At 42.4% G+C, this 13,760-nt stretch overlaps 1 pseudogene; it reads left to right on the top strand.

Annotated features, from left to right (window-relative positions):
* Positions 1-2,200, top strand: part of LOC130283205 (E3 ubiquitin-protein ligase COP1-like) — a 267,537-nt pseudogene extending 265,337 nt beyond the window's left edge.
* The last annotated feature ends 11,560 nt before the right edge of the window (positions 2,201-13,760 follow it).

The following is a 13,760-nucleotide window of genomic DNA, read 5'->3' as shown; positions in this document are numbered from 1 at the left end:
CGTTCCTAGGGACTCTGACTATCGGGACCTCTACAAAGGTACAGTATGAAATAAGGTACCGGGACACCACAGGTACATCTGGGACTATGCTTTTGCCGATATAGGTCATGTATATTAATCCCTATGGAAATATTCTGCATCCATGAATGATATGTAAACTAAACCCCCCCCCTCCCACCATCATGTCCAGAGATCGGGAGGTTATTCGTGAATGGTAACTCTATGCATATTGGGAAATCTGTTGCCAAAACGTTGTAGTATAGACTATATTAGTGATCTAGAAGCCTGTCTTATACTCTCCTAATTAAGATGTATTCTTCTTCTCCCGGTCAACCCCTTAAATATTTAATTTGACATCCCGATCCCCCGTCTATTGTGTACCACCAAAGTCAGCAAGGTGTTTTGTCTCTTTTTATGTGACACGGCATAAGGCTTGTTCTGCAAGAATTGTTCATGCCAACAGAGATTTCCTTTAAAACCCGCTGCTTTTCCTTTTACTCTGAGTAGCATCCACTTATTGAAGGTCACAGTGTAATAAGCTTCTGATGGGGTGAATAGTCCCATTTTTGAATTATTTTGATAACTTGAGCAGCATTCATTTGTGGAAAATAACTCTTCTTTCTTTCTTTTGCAGGAGTCCAATGTTCTTAACAGCCAGGGCACAATCAAGGTGAGTCGTCCCATTCACCACTGCAGATTCCAGTCATTTTAGTCTCTGTTCACATATGCCCGGCCTTCTTTTGAATATTTTGTTCTGAACCTTGAACATAAATGTACATCAAATGTCTGGATAGGGATGTGTGTAACTGAGCCCCCTGCATGCTTGGTAGGTGACGGCTGCTGTGTGCAGCTGACACCTGCCATCAGCAGCCAGCATTGGGGATAACACCACTGATGGACATTTAATCCTCTTGATGTCGCAGTTGAATATCGCTCATTTACAAATATATTGCCCCCAATAGTACCAACAAGGCAGTGTGTAATAGTGAAAACATTTAAGTACTGCAGTGCACTTTACAAGCAATCCACTAACTGCTTATACAAGCCTAAAAAAAGGAGGGGGATTTAAATCACCTTCCCTTTCCTATTTTTAAATATTTTCTTACAGGTTTTTTTTAACATAATTGGTGCAACCACATGTGAAAATGTCCAAAGTATTTAATTAGAAAGCTATTAACACCCCCCCCCCCCCACACACACACACAGTAAATGCTTCAAATGAATAACAATGCCCAATAACTGGCGAATAAAACTTGCTGTCAAAAAATGAGTCCTAACACAGCTCCGTAGACCAGTGTTTCCTAATCAGGGTGCCTCCAGCTGTTACAGGTTGGGAAACACTGTTGTACAGTGACAAGTATAAATGTTATTGGGGTCAGAAAATGGGGAAGCACAAAAAAAATTAAATATAACAAAACAGCAGTCTGTAAATTTATATAATCGTCCTGATCTGCACAAAAAAAGATAACCATGAAATTATCATTGATGACCTGGAATTTATTTTTATTTATTTTTTTGTTTTGTAATACATTCTAGCGGAAAATTAAGGATAGCAAATTGTACAACAAAAAAATAAGCCTTCATATGGCTCTGTCATTAGAAAAATAAAAAGTAATCTGGATCTTTGAAGGTGAGTTGGAAAAAAAAAAGGACAAAAATGTAAATGTCTGCAGTCAGTGCAAAGGGGTTAATCAGATGTATCCCAAAAACTCACTTTATCTTACTACCTTGTTTTATGTTCCTAATGTAAATGCTTCTTTATCTCTGTTTGGTGATGTAATAGCATTGGCAGGATGACATATCAACAACACAGATCTTATTGTTAGAAGACTTACATTGGCGCAGTCATACCCTTACATCATTTGTCTCACTCTGTTGCACGGAGAGTAATGTCTTTTTTTTATCTTCTATTCAGGTACTGGAGCTGGTATGAAACATGGACTCCTAGTTGACAAGTGATGAGGTCTTCAAGCTTTCGTCTTCTAGGCCAGGATCTCCACCTGCAGAAAACTCTAAAACTCTTCCTGATGGAGACTCTCAAAGCATTTTGTCACATCACTTCTCATGAGACTTCTCGATGTGGAGGATGAAGAATGGGACCGAGCGTTAATGGACTCTACAATTTATGCTGCCATCCCTGGGCACTCAAGAATTTCCCTGCCCTGAATGAGATCTACAGAGTGATTAAAGGAAATCTGTCATCAGAATCACCCGCACTAAACCTGTTACACAGGCTTGTAGTGCGGGTGATCCTGATTAAAACGCTTCTTACCTGGTTAAAAATGGTTCAGCGCTTCTTAAGATATCTATATTTTTAGTTTTCTGTTATTCCCTGGCTTGGGACTCAGTGGGAGGTGTTATCATCTCGGACTTGGCCACACGTCATTCTAGCTGGGCGGAGCTGCCGCCCGGCTCATGAATATTCATGAACTTATCCTCCTGGTCTAATTCTTCTTTCTCGGTCTGTTTGTGAATAAATACACCCTCCGTCCCTCCCTTCCTCCCACCCCCGGCTTTTCACTCATGCAGCCCGTCTTCTTACTTGTATAGGGCCGCAGCTTGAGTGAAGCTGGGGGGAGAACGCCGCTTCCGGGTGTATGGAACGCGGCGCATGCGCGGCCCTCCACACCAGACCGAGAAAGAAGAATTAGACCAGGAGGATAAGGTCATGAATATTCATGAGCCGGGCGGCAGCTCCGCCCAGCTAGAATGACGTGTGGCCGAGTCCCAGATGATAAGACCTCCCACTGAGTCCCAAGCCAGGGAATAACAGAAAACTAAAAATATAGATATCAGAAGAACCGCTGAACCATTTTTAACCAGGTAAGAAGTGTTTTAATCAGGATCACCCGCACTACAAGCCCGTGTAACAGGTTTAGTGCGGGTGATTCTGATGACAGATTTCCTTTAAACCTGAAGTAACAGTGCTAGTTGCACACAAGTCCTTTATTTTATCTTTACTTGTTTTGATTACTATGTTTCCATCGTTACTCTAGTCCTACCTTGGACTCAATAGTTCCTTGTTGTTCTACATAACTTACTATTGAAGGGTTGATTGTCGCATAATCTTGCAATAATATCCTTGGAATATGCATGTATATTGTATTATGTGACGGATCCCCCCATGTAAGAGTTGTCATGACTGTTTAGCTCTATGTTATAAATGTCTGTTATGTTTATGTTTAGAAAAACCCAATAAAAAGATTGTAAAACATAACTGTACTTTTTCTCTTCTGGTGCTGCTTTATACCTTAGTAATTGGGGGAATGTATCCTGTTGCTTTGTACAGTTCCTACCAGCACTGAGGACATGAACTGAGAGGTAGAGAGAGAGAGGGGCTTCATTTTTATCATAGGGGAAGCTATTAAAACAGATCACGGGGAAAAAAAAGTCCCAAAAACCTAAAAATAAAGATTTAAATATTTCTAAGGACACAATGTGGTTGGAGTATATTGTAATCTTTCAGGTTTTTTCCTTCTTTTTTTAACAATGAAAATTATTAAATCAATGTTACTGTACATCTTAAAAGGGATATTCCGGCTTTAAACATCTTATCCCCTATCTAATAGATAGGGGATAAGATGTATGATCGCAGGGTGTCCTGCCACTAGGGACCCCCGCGATCTCGGTGCAGACCCCAGCATTCTGTGCCGGGTACTGCATCCGAGACGGGGACGTGAAATCATGGCCAAGCCCCCTAGTGACGTCACACTACGCCCCCTCCATTCATGTCTATGGGAGGACTCCGATAGACATGAATGGAGGGGGCGTGGCCATGACATCAAATCCCCATCTTAGGAGATAAGGGCATATCCCTTTAATAGCTGGGGCTACAGAATGCTCAATTTTTTTTTTTTACAATTGCACAGTTTGCACTTAAATACTGAGACTCTGACAAGTTGTGTATAACTCTGAACTAACATCTCAGGTACAGCTTGTGTTAAAGGGGTTATCCAGGAAAAACCTTTTTTTTTTTTATATATCAACTGGCTCCAGAAAGTTAAACAGATTTGTAAATTACTTCTATTAAAAAAATCTTAATCCTTTCAAGACTTGTGAGCTTCTGAAGTTAAGGTTGTTTTTTTCTTTCTAAGTGCTCTCTGATGACACCTGTCTCAGGAACTGCCCAGTTTAAAAGCAAATCCCCTTAGCAAACCTCTTCTAAACTGGGCGGTTCCCGAGACACGTGTCATCAGAGAGCACTTAGACAGAAAAAAACAACCTTAACTTCAGAAGCTCATAAGTACTGAAAGGATTAAGATTTTTTAATAGAAGTAATTTACAAATCTGTATAACTTTCTGGAGGCAGTTGATATATATATATACATATATATATATATATATATATATATATATATATATATATATATAAAAGTTTTTTCCTGGATAACCCCTTTAATGCCCAGAACAACGTTCACAATTGGCTGCCACTAAAAGGTCAACAGACACACATCTATCAACTTAAAGGGGTACATTTTCCCTCAGTACCTCTGTCTGTTTCATGAACTGTCCAGAGCAGGATCAAATCCTCATAGCAATCCTCTCCTGCTCTGTACAGTTCCTGACATGGACATAGGTGGCAGCAGAGAGCACTGTGCTCAGACTGGAAAAACTACACAACTTCCTTCAGGGCATACAGCAGCTCATATGTACTGGAAGGCGCTACTGTTAAAAAAAATAATAATAATACTTTTCGGAGTCTTCCTTTAACTGCTTCCAATAGTGCTCTGAGATCGTGATACAATAAGTCAATACTTGACAATTAGGCTCTGAATGTGTCCCGGCTTTACATGTTCTTGCTCATGAACAGTTTAGAAATGTTTTGTTTTTGCTAATCTGCGCATCTTTTCTCACAAGATCGGAGGCATTTGTAGGAAGAAGGGGAAAAAAAGCTTGCTCTTCTGTGCCTGCAGATACCAACATTTTAGCATACTAGCAGTTGTAGTTTTGCATCAGCTGGATAAACATGTTGGAGACCAAAACGATCTTAGTTATAGATTCTGCTCTTTTTGGAGTGGGGTGGTGAAGTGATTAACATTATGCCAGTAGCACCTGTCAGCTCCTCAAGTTCATGGAGAGAAAACAGGAAAAATGTTAAAACTTAAAGGGGTACTCCGCCCCTAGACATCGTATCCCCTATCCAAAGGATAAGGGATAAGATGTCAGATTGCCGTGGTCCCGCTTCTGGGGACCCCCGGGATCTCAGCTGCGGCACCCTGCCCACTCCCATAGACTTGTACTGAGGGGGCGGGTCGTTATGTCACAAGGGGGCGGAGCCGTGATGTAGCGATGCTCCGGCCCCTGTATTGCCATCATTACGCACGGAGCGAGTCTGCTCTGTGCAGTAATGATAGCGGGGTGCCGCAGCCGAATCTGGGGGTTCTCAGCAGCGGGACCCCGGCGATCCGACATCTTATCCCCTATCCTTTGGATCTAATTGATTTTGGCAAGGCCAAAAGTGTTCTCCAGACTAAATTTCAGCAAAGCTACAGGTGTTGTGTCTTGTCCTTGGTATGCCACGGTTAATACGTGGTGCCAGCAAGGAGGTAAAACCAGTGGGCTGGTGACATGGGCATGGGAAACAAAGTATTATTAACTGAGAGTGAGTGAGTAGTCTGGTCCAGTCCTAAGACTTTCTCTAGCACAAATCGCTATCCCCTGTCCACAATGTGCTTCCGCGGTGCATGTAAACATCAGAACTGCAGCATGAAGGGCCAAGGAAGGTGGCCCAGTCTGATTTAATTCCTTATTCATTTGCATCATCTGGATGTCCAGGTGTGTGTATCACTTACCTGAGAAAAGATGGCCCTAGTTTACACTATTGGAAGAAAGCAAGCCGGTATGGCAGTACAATGCTGTAGCCAATCATCTGTTCAGAAAGCATTCAAGTGGATGTTACTTTGACACATACCATCTACCTTAACCTTGTTACAGACCAAGTACCTCCCCCTCATACAGTAATGGCCGTAAATGTTGGCACCCCTGAAAATTTTCAAGAAAATGAAGTATTTCTCACAGAAAAGGATTGCAGTAACACGTTTTGCTATACACGTTTATTCCCTTTGTGTGTATTAGAACTAAACCAAAAAAGGGAGGAAAAAAACTAATTGGACATAATGTCACACCAAACTCCAAATGTGGGCTGGACAAAATTATTGGCACCTATAACTTAATATTTGGTTGCACATGCTTTGGAAAAAATAACTGAAACGAGTCGCTTCCTATAACCATCAATAAGCTTCTTACACCTCTCAGCCGGAATGTTGGACCACTCTTTCTTTGCAAACTGCTCCAGGTCTCTCTTATTGGAAGGCGCCTTTTTCCAACAGCAATTTTAAGATCTCTCCACAGGTGTTCAGTGGGACTTAGATCTGGACTCATTGCTGCCACTTCAGAACTCTCCAGCGCTTTGTTGCCATCCATTACTGGATGCTTTTTGACATATGTTTGGGGTCATTGTCCTGCTGGAAGACTCAAGATCTTGGACGCAAACCCAGCTTTCTGACACTGGGCTGTACAGTGCGACCCAATTTCCATTGGTAATCCTCAGATTTCATGATGCCTTGAAGACATTCAAGGCACCCAGTACCAGAGGCAGCAAAACAACCCCAAAACATAATTGAACCTCAATCATATTTCGCATATTCGTAATATTCTCGTTTTATTTTCGCATATGCAAAAATTCGCGAATGCGAAAATTAACATATGCGAAAATTAGCATATACAAAATTAGCATAGTGACAATTCGCATATGCGAAACTTTGCACGCCAGTCTCACACAGTAGTATTACAGCCTTCTTTACACCACACAAGCTGGAAGCAGAGAGGGATGATCACTAGTGTTGCTCGCGAATATTCGCAATTCGAATATATTATTCGCGAATATCGCATATTCGCGAATTCGAGAATTTCGAGAATATAGCGCTATATATTCGTAATTACGAATATTCGTTTTTTTTTGTTTTTTTTCACAGTACACATCACAGTGATCACCCCTCTCTGCTTCCAGCTTATGTGGTGTAAAGAAGGCTGTAATACTACTGTGTGAGACTGGCGTGCGCAAATTCGCATATGCGAAAATTAGCATATGCTAATGTTCGCATATGCGAATTGTCGCGTATGTCAATTTTGTATATACTAATATTCACATATGTTACATTTTCGCATATACGAAAATAAAACGAGCATATAACGAATATGCGAATATTCGCAAATATATGAGGAATATTCGTCCATATATTCGCGAATATTCGCGAATTCGAATATGGCCTATGCCGCTCAACACTAGTGATCACTGTGATGTGTACTGTGGAAAAAAAAAATAAAATAAAAAAAAGAAAAATTCGTAATTACGAATATATAGTGCTATATTCGCGCATATTCGCGAATTCGCGAATATACGATATTTGTGAATAAAATTTGCATTGCGAATATTCCTAAGCAGCACTACTGCCCAATAGTGTTGCTCGCGAATATTCGCAATTCGAATATATCGCATATTTGCGAATTCGCGAATTTCGCGAATATAGCGCTATATATTCGTAATTACGAATATTCGTTTTTTTTTTTTTGTTTTTTTTTCCTTCACAGTACACATCACAGTGATCACCCCTCTCTGCTTCCAGCTTGTGTGGTGTAAAGAAGGCTGTAATACTACTGTGTGAGATTAACATACGCGAAAATGCGCATATGCAAAAATTAGCATATGCTAATTTTCGCATATGCGTATTTTCGCCTATGTTAAATTTTGTATATGCAAATTTTCACATAGATTAATTTTCGCATACGCGAACTTTCGTATATGCGAAAATATAACGAGAATATAACGAATATGCGAATATTCGCGAATATATGACGCATATTCGTCCATATATTTGCGAATATTCGCGAATTCGAATATGGCCTATGCCGCTCAACACTACTGCCCAATACCATTCCCACAGTGAAGCATGGTGGGGGCAGCATCATGCTGTGGGGGTGCTTTTCTGGAACTTGGAGACTGATCAGGTTTGAGGGAAAACGAAATGGACCGAAGAATAGACATTTATGTAATCCTGATCCAGAGTGCTCTAGACCTCAGAATGAGCCAAAGATTCACCTTCCAACAAGTCAATGGGGAGATTTATCAAAACCTGTGCATAGGAAAAGTTGCCCATAGCAACCAATCAGATCGCTTCTTTCATTTTGCAGAGACCTTGTTAAAAATGAAAGAAGCGAGCGGATTGTTTGCTCTGGACAACTTTTCCTCTGGACAGGTTTTGATAAATCTCCCCCCAATGTCCCTAGCAACTCAGGAGTGACTTAGGGGCCAACTCTGTGAAGGTCCTGGAGTGGCCCAGCCAGAGCCCTGACTTGAACCCAATCGGATATCTCTGGAGAAACGTGAAAATGGCTTCCACTGACTGTCTTCATCCAATCTGACAGAGCTGGAGAGGATCTGCAGAGAAGAATGAAAGAAAATCCCAAAATCCAGGTGTGTAAACTTTGTAGTCTCATCCCAAGAAGAAGAAGGCTGTAATTACTGTTAAAAGGGCTTCAACAAAGTTTTTTCTTTTTTAAAGGGGTACCCGGCCCTAAGACATCTTATCCCCTATCCAAAGGATAGGGAAGATGATGTCTGACCGCAGGGGTCCCGCCACTGGGGAGCCCCACAATCTTGCAAGATCGTGACGTCACGACTCCGTCCCCCAGTGTGACGTTATCCTTCCCACGCCCCCGCTATGCAAGTCTATGTGAGGGGGCGTGAAGGCCGTCACGCCCCCTCACATAGACTTGCATAGCGGGGGCGGGACGGACGGCACACGGGGACAACGGAGGCGGAGTCGTGACGTCACGATACTCCGGCCATGTGGTCGGCACCCAGCAGTTTGTGAGCTGGCAGGGCAGCGTGCAGCTCAAAGAGGTGGGTGCCGGATGCAAGATTGCAGGGGTCCCCAGCGGTGGGACCCACGCGGTAAGACATCTTATCCTCTATCCTTTGGATAGGGGATAAGATGTCTTAAGGCCGAAGTACCCCTTTAACAAATTAGCAAAAAATTCTAACTTTTTATGGATACACCTTAATAAAATGGGAATGGTTGGGGATATTAACTTCCTGTTTGTGGCACATTAGTATATGTGAGGAGGGAATCTTTTCAAGATGGGTGGTGACCATGGTGGCCATTTTGAAGTCGGCCATTTTGAATCCAACTTTTGTTTTTTCAATAGGAAGAGGGTCATGTGACACATCAAACTTATTGGGAATTTCACAAGAAAAACAATGATGTGCTTGGTTTTAACGTAACTTTATTCTTTCATGAGTTATTTACAAGTTTCTGACCACTTATAAAATGTGTTCAATCTGCTGCCCATTGTGTTGGATTGTCAATGCAAACCTCTTCTCCCACTCTTCACACACTGATAGCAACACCGCAGGAGAAATGCTAGCACAGGCTTCCAGTATCCGTATACACTGCTATATACTACTATATACACCGCAGGAGAAATGCTAGCACAGGCTTCCAGTATCCGTAGTTTCAGGTGCTACAGAATGGGCAAAACAAAAATTGGAACAGGACCCTCAGTTTATGCAGAAGATTTTGTTCAGTGATGAGGCAAACTTTTATGTGAATGGTGAAGTTAACAAACAAAACCTCCGCTATTGGTCTGACACTAACCCACATTGGATAGATCCCTCCAAGACTGTTGGAACACAAAAATTGATGGTATGGTGTGGTATATGGGGTACAAAGATAGTGGGGCCATTCTTCATCAATGGAAACCTCAAGGCCGCTGGATATGCAAAATTGCTACATGATGATGTGTTTCCCTCTTTATGCACTGAAGCTGGCACGTTCCCTGAGTTTTTCCAGCAAGATGGTGACCACCACATTATGGGTGTCAGGTCCGAGCATTCCTAGATGAACAGTTTCCTGGAAAGTGGATTGGTCGTCGTGGGCCAGTTGAATGGCCCCCAAGGTCTCCTGATCTGACCCCCTTAGACATTTATCTTTGGGGTCATCTGAAGGCAATTGTCTATGCTGTGAAGATACGAGATGTGCAGCACCTGAAACTACGGATACTGGAAGCCTGTGCTAGCATTTCTCCTGCGGTGTTGCTATCCGTGTGTGAAGAGTGGTAGAAGAGGGTTGCATTGACAATCCAACACAATGGGCAGCAGATTGAACACATTTTATAAGTGATCAGAAACTTGTAAATAACTCATGAAAGAATAAAGTTACATTAAACCAAACACATCATTGTTTTCTTGTGAAATTCCCAATAAGTTTGATGTGTCACATGACCCTCTTCCTATTGAAAAAACTAAATGGCCACCATGGTCACCACCCATCTTGAAAAGTTCCCCCCCTCATATATACTAATGTGCCACAAACAGGAAGTTAATATCACCAACCATTCCCATTTTATTAAGGTGTATCCATAGAAATGGCCCACCCTGTAGACTGTAGCATTAGAGTACATTTCCTGCCACTTAGATGGTACCCCTTTAGATTACCTCTGTAAAACATTCCTTTCATTTATAATAAAGCGATGCAATTTACATAAAGGAAAGCAAGTTTACATAAATGCACTTGGCACTTTTAAATTGATCCATTGCTTTAAAAGCGCGTCACGTTTTCTGATTTTCAGGTATTTCCCTTTAAAATGAGGCTAAACATTTTTCTTCTGCCTCAAAAGTGGCACATATGATGCCATTATGTATGCAAATCCCTAATGCTTGTTCTGTACAAGGGCAGACAAATAAGATCTGTACTGATAATCGCCTTGTAAACATAAAAAAAATAAGAGGAAAAGATCTTTTGTTTTCCCGTTTGTTTTTTCTTTACTTTTGCTTTGTAGCATTAGAGCTTTGTTATAAATTAAAATGTTAGAAGCATTGCTTGGTTGTTCCTAATAGGTTTAAAGCCCATATGTCTTATCTCGGTATATGGTTCTTTACCGGACACGTTCCGGATGCTCCATTATTTGTCAGGCAAAGTCATTAAGAGAAGAATAGGACAGTTCATCCATTTGTAAACTCTCTTGTTAATATAAAATGATAAAATAGGAATACAGGTTATCCACTATCCAACCACTTAGATTTGGGGCCATCGATTTTTTTTTTTTTTTTTTTTTTTTTTTTAAGGATTAAGCTTAAAGGGGTACATTTTTTTTAAATAATTAGTGACAGAAAGTTAAACAGATTTGTAAATTACTTTAACTTTTATTAAAAAATCTTAACCCTTCCAGTACTTATCAGCTGCTGTATGGTCCAGAGGAAGTTCTTTTCTTTTTGAATTTCCCTCTCTGTCTGATCAGACATTAAAGAATGTAACTCAAATATCTTAAAGGGGTATTCCAGGCAAAACCTTTTTTATATATATATATCAACTGGCTGCGGAAAGTTAAACAGATTTGTAAATTACTTCTATTAAAAAATCTTAATCCTTCCAATAGTTATTAGCTTCTGCTAACTGCTCAATGATGATGTCACGTCCCGGGAGCTATGCATGATGGGAAAATATCCCCATAGGAACTGCACAGCTTCCGGGACATGAGTAATCAGAGAGCAGTTAGACAGAAAACAACAACTCAACTTCAGAAACTAATAACTATTGGAAGGATTAAGATTTTTTAATAGAAGTAATTTACAAATCTGTTTAACTTTCCGGAGCCAGTTGATATATAAAAAAAAGTTTTGGCCTGGAATACCCCTTTAACCTAACAGGCTGTGGGAGAATATCCCAGTTAATAAAGTCCTGTGATCACAGCAGTCTCTACAGCATGGGTGTCAAACATGCGGGCTGCGGCCCGGCAAATATATTCATTGCTTTGGTCAGGGCCTGATCATCATTGGCGCTCCTGGAGCGCCTGCTCCCCCATCACATTCGGGGCATCCCTGTGTCCCGAAAAATCTTTTCAGGACACAAGGATGTCCCGGTTACCTCTTTACGACCCCGAGTTAACTTTAAAAAAGCAGGGGCCGCCTGGAGGTGGCGCACGCAGGAACTTCACTGAAGTCCCCTGTGTGTGTGCCCATAGGAGAAGAGCGGAGTAGTGAGGAGGACGCGCGGGTATGGTAAGTCACCACTCACTAGCACGTCATCTTCGGTGTTCCGACCACCGCTCCCCCGGTCCCGGGACCTACTGCTATGGCCCATAGGCCATAGCAATAAATCGTGACCCCGGCCTGGAGGAGTGGTGGTCGGAACACTGAAGTGGGGCAGTAAACAGGCATACAGCCTCCAGCCATACACTGTATATGGCTGAAGGCTGTATGTCTGTGGGGGAACTGTACTGCACCTAATGTGGGGGAACTGTACTACACCTAATGTGGAGAACTATACTGCACATAATGTGGGGAACTATACTGCACCTAATGTGGGGAACTGTACTACACCTAATGTGGGGAACTATACTGCACATAATGTGGGGAACTATACTGCACCTAATGTGGGGAACTGTACTGCCCCTAATGTGGGGGAACTATACTACACCTAATGTGGGACCTGTACTGCCAACCTAATGTGGGGGAACTATACTGCACCCATAGGCGTGCGCACGGGGTGTGCCGGGTGTGCACAGGCACACCCTAATCACCGCGGCCCGCTGCTGCAGGACTTTTTTTTATTTTTTTCTCACTACTAAACCCCAGCCCCACCGGACATCCCCGACATCACCAGCCCGAAATCCCCCCCCCCCCTGTCACAGCAAACCTAGCTTGACAATATACACGCCCTCCCCTCAGCCTCGTCTTGCTGGAGGAGCTGCAAGACCACAACACCCCCCGCCCCACCCCTCATGTTGCTGGAGAAGCACTGTGAGATCCAGTACCCCCCCCAACCCCTAATCACAACCACATTGCGGCTGCTTTTTTGCTTACTTCATCCTGAGGAGGAGCGCTGCTTCCTCCCCCGAAGTGCCTCTCTCTGCCTCAGCTGCTGCGCGACAGTGTCTTCAAATCAGGGTGAAAAGGTCACAAATATCGGCCATTCCTGTCCTCAGAGCCTCAGCCGGACAGGGAAGAGACACTGACCTGGTGAGACTCCTTTCATGTGTGATCTGTCTGCTAAAATGTGTATCTAATCCCCCCATGTGTGATCTGTCTAATGAGCTGTGTATCTAATCCCCCATGTGTGTGATCTGTCTAATGAGCTGTGTATCTAAACTCCCCATGTGTGATACTGTTTGCTGAGCAATGTATAGAATCCCCCATGTGTGATCTGTCTAACGAGCTGTGTATCTAATCCCCCCATGTGTGATCTGTCTGCTAAAATGTGTATCTAATCCCCCATGTGTGATCTGTCTGATAAAATAAGTATCTAATCCCCCATGTGTGATCTGTCTGATAAAATAAGTATCTAATTCCCCAGTGTGTGATCTGTCTAATGAGCTGTGTATCTAAACCCCCATGTGTGATACTGTTTGCTGAGCTGTGTATCTAATCCCCCATGTGTGATCTGTCTGCTAAACTGTGTATCTAAACCCCCCATAAGTGATACTGTTTGAGCTGTGTATCTAATCCCCATTGTGGGATCTGTCTGATGAGCTGTGTATCTAATCCTCCCATGTGTGATACTGTTTGTTGAGCCCCTACATCTAATTCCCCCATGTGTGATCTGTCTGATGAGCTGTGTATCTAATCCTCCCAGGTGTGATCTGTCTGATGAGCAGTGTATCTAATCCTCCCATGTGTGATACTGTTTGCTGAGCCCCTGTATCTAATCCCCACGTGTGATTTGAGCTGTGTATTTAATCCCTTTATGTTTGATATTGTCTGC

The sequence above is a fragment of the Hyla sarda genome, chromosome 7 (assembly GCF_029499605.1).
Source record: "Hyla sarda isolate aHylSar1 chromosome 7, aHylSar1.hap1, whole genome shotgun sequence".
NCBI classification, from domain to species: domain Eukaryota; kingdom Metazoa; phylum Chordata; class Amphibia; order Anura; family Hylidae; genus Hyla; species Hyla sarda.
This window is presented reverse-complemented; position numbering and strand designations above follow the sequence as displayed.